The sequence below is a fragment of the Vulpes lagopus genome, chromosome 8 (genome assembly GCF_018345385.1).
Source record: "Vulpes lagopus strain Blue_001 chromosome 8, ASM1834538v1, whole genome shotgun sequence".
In the NCBI taxonomy this organism is placed as follows: Eukaryota; Metazoa; Chordata; class Mammalia; order Carnivora; family Canidae; genus Vulpes; species Vulpes lagopus.
In genome coordinates, this window is record NC_054831.1 from 97,608,582 (window position 1) to 97,613,803 (window position 5,222).

The 5,222-nt window shown below is 43.5% G+C and overlaps 1 pseudogene; it reads right to left on the bottom strand.

Annotated features, from left to right (window-relative positions):
- Positions 1-1,605: 1,605 nt before the first annotated feature.
- Positions 1,606-1,700, bottom strand: LOC121498328 (annotated as a pseudogene).
- Between the last annotated feature and the right edge of the window lie 3,522 nt (positions 1,701-5,222).

A 5,222-nucleotide genomic window follows, 5' to 3' on the forward strand; every position in this document is an offset into this window, starting at 1 on the left:
CAGGCTGGAGGTGAGCTTGGGGAGTAGGTGGAGGTGCCCGTGCTGCTCAAGGCCGATCCTGCACCCCTCCCCGGGGCGGGGGTGCTGCTTTCATGGGCTCTGTTCAGTGGGCTGTGGAGTGAACTTGGAAATCATAGCTGGCATTATTTTTGAAAAAGGAAGATACAAATGTCTTTTTTGTTCAAAGACACAGACTATGTTATCTGCGTACGGGCACGTTGACAGCCGTCACGTACTTGGTCACCTGAAACCCATGACTGCTCTTTGGGCTGCAGTTTCTCTGATGGTGTTGGTGAGAAACATGCTTTGAACTTCTTGTAGCAGCTCATTGGTGGTGATAATGCACTATTTTAGGGATTAGAACATGCCACCTCCGTGCCACCTTCACACGCTCTGCCCATGCCAGGATCCTCCCCTTTTTGGGGATTTTTCGAGACAATTCCTACTCTGTTTCACGCAGCAGCAGCAGCAGCAGCAGCAGCATTGAGGCAGCCCTGACTACCTAAATGGGGCCAGCAGTGCCCTTCTCCCCCAAAGCCGCAAGCAACGTCCGAGTGGCTTTGCCTAGCATTCTCAGCTGTTAGGGGGTCCTTCTCTTGTTCTGGGCAAGGTTATTGCAGACATTTTGAATATTTTCAGAAATAATTCCTGTATTGGTTTTTAAACCTTTGTTTTGTTGCAGTTAGCGTGGCCAAAGACGGTGTACCCCAAAACCCAGCTCAGCCATGTCCCAGAAAGACACTATCTTCAGATCAGCTGTAGCAGCATCAAGTGCATCTGGAACATTTTCGTTCATTCACTCCACCTCACTTATCCCACCAGCCTGCAGCATGGCTGTGGCATCTGAACATTTGCCATATGTTCATTCAACTCCTCCTCTTCGTACCCACTGGTAGTAACCTTTCTGGAATACATTTTTCTGTTTGTGACTCATCACCTTTCTCTTTCAAGACCATGGAGTCATCTTGGGTCTCAATGACTTCTACTTTTCTCAGGCTGAGTATCTTCAAGATTTAGGGTCAGCCCCTCTCCAAACACCTGCAAATGCATTTAAAAATGAGTCCGTTCCAGGGTACAGTTTTTCTTTTATGATACCAAATTTATTCATAATACATTATGCAGGTGTTTTGATGAGAATCCAGAAACATCTTGAGACACCATATTTCTCTGAAATGTGAGAATTTAAGACCATCGCTGTTCCAACAAGTCTTGTGTATGGAGCTTTTTATTGCATTCATTTGCATTATTTTGTTCACTTCTCAGGACTCTGTCAATTAGCAACAGCTTGATCTTGCAGATGAGAATGGAACACAGAGAAAACTCAAAGTCACACACTTGGAAGATGGTGGAGCCAGGACTAGACTCAGTGTTCTCTATACCAGATCATTATGCCTTTCAGAATCAAAGACATTTCAGACAATAACATCTTTCCAAATCAGACACATGACAGGTTAGAGCTGGAAGGGACCCCTCTCTGTATCTAACTCAACCCCCACCTTCCTAGACACTCGGTAGATGTATCTAATTAGGAAAAATGCAAATTATTTGACTGTATACCTATAAATATTATCCCTGGAAAGAAAAGGAACATTTGGTAAATGTACAAAAAATATGGAAAGCATTTGCATGTTATCCTCGTGTAAGGACCATGTTAATCTTATCTGTATTGTTCCAGTTTTAGTATACGTGCTGCCAAGCAATCTCCAGAATATTTTAAGATGAATATACCGCAATAGAAAATACCAAAATGTATCACACATATGGTAAAGGTCAGTATTGTTTGCTGAGACTTTCTGTTGCATATATGTGTAGATATCCTGGGTCATGATAAAAAATTCATTTCATACTGTGGATTGTGCTAACAAATGTTGGAAAGCCAGTGGTATGGTAGAGAGAGCATTGGAAAGTGGGTTCAATGACTTGACTCCAGTCGTTGCTCTGCCAACAACCACCTGTGTGAGTTTGGCCAAGGAACTTGACCCATCAGGCCTCTATTTCCTTAGTTTTAAAATGAGCAGGTCAAAATAGATGTTTTTTTGAGATCCCTTTCTCTAAGATTGTGTCATTCTGGTGATTCTCTCGTGGCATTGGTGGAACACAAAAGCCTTTCAGATGAGAAAGGTGGATGGAGGGAGGTGTCAGAGCAGCAGGGCAAACACAAGCCAGGTGCAGGCGCATGCCTTTACCCACAACAGCTGCTGCCCTGGTGCTCATTCTCGCTGTTTGTCGTCGTGCTGGTAGCACCCCAAGATGCTGCTGCCATGAAGGTGTGAGTGATGACCATGGTTAAATCCAAGTTGGAGCCTGTGGACGGCAGTAGAGGTGAGGACTGCCAAGCACACACACCTGGTACCACTCTTGGCACTGCTAGGTGCTCAGAAGCAGTTCTCGATGACAAGCATGATAAATATTCCAAGGAGGAAGCAAAGGAAAGGCAACCTAAATAGAATAAGTTGAAACCCAGGAGCCATATTTCCTCTACAATCTATGCAGCCCTGGAGTAATAAAGATTTTCCTTAGGAAAAAAAAAAAAGGAGGGGAGCCATTTCAGAAAATATGCAATGCGATATGCTTAGTGGAATTCCTTTTCTGGTGTAGACTAGCACCTAGCTTTCTGTAAGGAACAGGGACCTGTTATCACTTTGCACTCATTTGATCGATAAGATGCAAAGTTAATTTCATGGTGGAGGAACACCCGATAGGTTGCTTGCTTTCCATTAACATAGAAGACATTTTTGACACCAGCACATAGGTGTGTGTTTGGACACACAGACGCACACACGAACGCTGATAAATGCATTAAATGCATTCACTATTTACTGATCCTGGGACAGCATACCAGAAATGAGACCAGAAATGAGATGTATCTGTGTGATGTGCCCGAACATGTAGAAATCAAAGGTGTCTTTTTCCCCCTTCAGGTAGAAATATAATGCTAGAAAACATTCTGCCTTTGAAGAACAAAAGTACAAAGGTGTTCCAACGATTGAAGGTTCTAGTTTTGCACAATTGCTTATTATTCATTACACTTGGAAATAGGGCATGGAGAAGACAATTACCTTCGCGAGCCTGGATCTCTTTAGCACGTTTCGGTTTAGTGTTACCCTCTAGGTAAGCTTTAACAAGATGTGTCTGTTGACCTGCAGAAAAAACCTGGTTCACAAGAGGGTTGTGTGTCAGGAAGCAGACCAGAAGTAGACGTGGTTGTTGTTAAGCACTGTGGACTTATAAAGAAATAGATTAATCATTTAAGTCATTTTAGTACTTGTGGAGGACACTGAACTGACAGCTCTGATGGCCTGTCTGCAGCCCAGGTGTTTCATGGGTATAAACCTGGAACCAGTGCCACCCAGTCCTACAGATGAGCCTCTTCCAGTCACTCTAGCTAGACTGTGGGGAAAACACAGCCTGGTGTTTGCATCTCACCATAACCATGGCCTTGCAGGAGGCACTGCTGGACAGGGTGGGGAGGAGATGCCCTGCTAGACTCTCCTTTTTGTGTAGGTGACTGGAGAGGTTTAAGAGATGGATACCTTTTGGTCATGACCTATTGCAGTGGGCCCTAAACCCAGGAGCCCAACGTGGGACGTTGATGTAGCTTCTTCTTTAGTTACTGTTTACTTCCAAATGACAAAAACAAAACAAAGCAAAATCTGAAACCCAAACAAAAAATAACTCCAAACAAAGTCCCAGCAACAGGAAAAAAAAATATCCAGCCCATACTAACCAAGTGGCCGTTATTTTTGGCTGTGGGCTGGGCTGGTGAGACGCTCTTTGGCTGGCTGTCATTGTGCACAGCCGTCTGACTGGAATTTTTGTGAGCCGGGAAAGGAATGGTTATATTTGGCCTCTGGAAGGGAAGTTGCTGAGATAGAAAGGCAGCTTTGGGCCATAGGGTTTGAGCCCATGCCAACGGCAGGAGAAGCAACTCACCCTTTTCCAGCTGAGGAAGGGCTGGGACAACCAAGCTGGACTCTCAGGCAGGGGTGTTTATTTTTTGGTGGAGGAGGTCTGCAGGGGAGCACACCACACAACTGGAGCTTGGTCCAGGCCAGTGAGACCGGCTGCCCCTGGCTGAGTGGCCGGGAGGGTCAGCCTGGGCTCAGCTACAGTACATGTGAAGCAGGACTCACTGCCATCTGTTTTCCTTCATTTTGCCCCTGGCACTCAGTCTAGGTTATCTCCTGGTATTGCATTCATGGAAGTTTCCCTGTTGTTTGCCTGTTATCATTTGCACGCCCTGTGTCCACTACTAGATGGTGAGTGCTTCGGTTTTACCTTCGTGATCCACAGGGCTTCCACGCACAAGCATATTTTAAGAACCAACACTGCCTGAGATTGCCCTCCCCCTCCACTATATATATATATATATATATATATATATATATATATATATATATATATATATTAAAGTTAATGATTAAATCTTCAGTTGTGTTATAAAAAGAATGACACTTGAGTCATGATAGAAAAACAAGAGTGTTGTTTATGAATATACCACTAAAGTATGCATTTTGTAAGGCTCATTGATTTATTTCCAATTCGAGAAACCACAAAGACATACAAAATGGTTCATTAGATATTCATTACACCTCCTTAGCTGCTTTTATTAGAAGTGCCCATGGTGCCAATGGCAAGGTTGATGTTTTCAGGGGTTGAATCAATGCTTCAGACTCATCAATTTCTCATAGGCAGTTTGGGTTTAAGGTATTTCGATGATTTTATAGAAACGTTTTATCCCATTAAAAGCTATAACTTAAACTGTGGTGCAGGGCAGGTACACATTAGATGATAGATGGCTTTGTTTCAGAGATTTCAAATTTGTCAAATCTGCATTAAAGAACTATATTTGAAATTGGTTAGAAGGTTGGGTGAATTCTCCAGGTGCAAATGACATTTGTTTTATGGATCCCTCTGAAACAATTCCCCCAGAGTTTTCATTTGAATAAATCACATCCAAGTTCAGCACTCCAGAAACAGCTAGCTTGGTAGAGTTGCATTAGATGCTTTTCTGGTTCCTTCTTTTAGGGAGGCGGGGAGGGGGGGCTCGATTTTCTCATCTGTAAAGGAGGCGAGCCTAGATAACCTGGAGATGTGAATCTTTATATCCTCTATTCATTCATTCATTCATTCATTCATTCCACATGTATTTAATGACTATGTGTGGCCACGTTCAGCAACATACAAAACCTGGAGCTCATTCTTATGGAGATGATATCCTA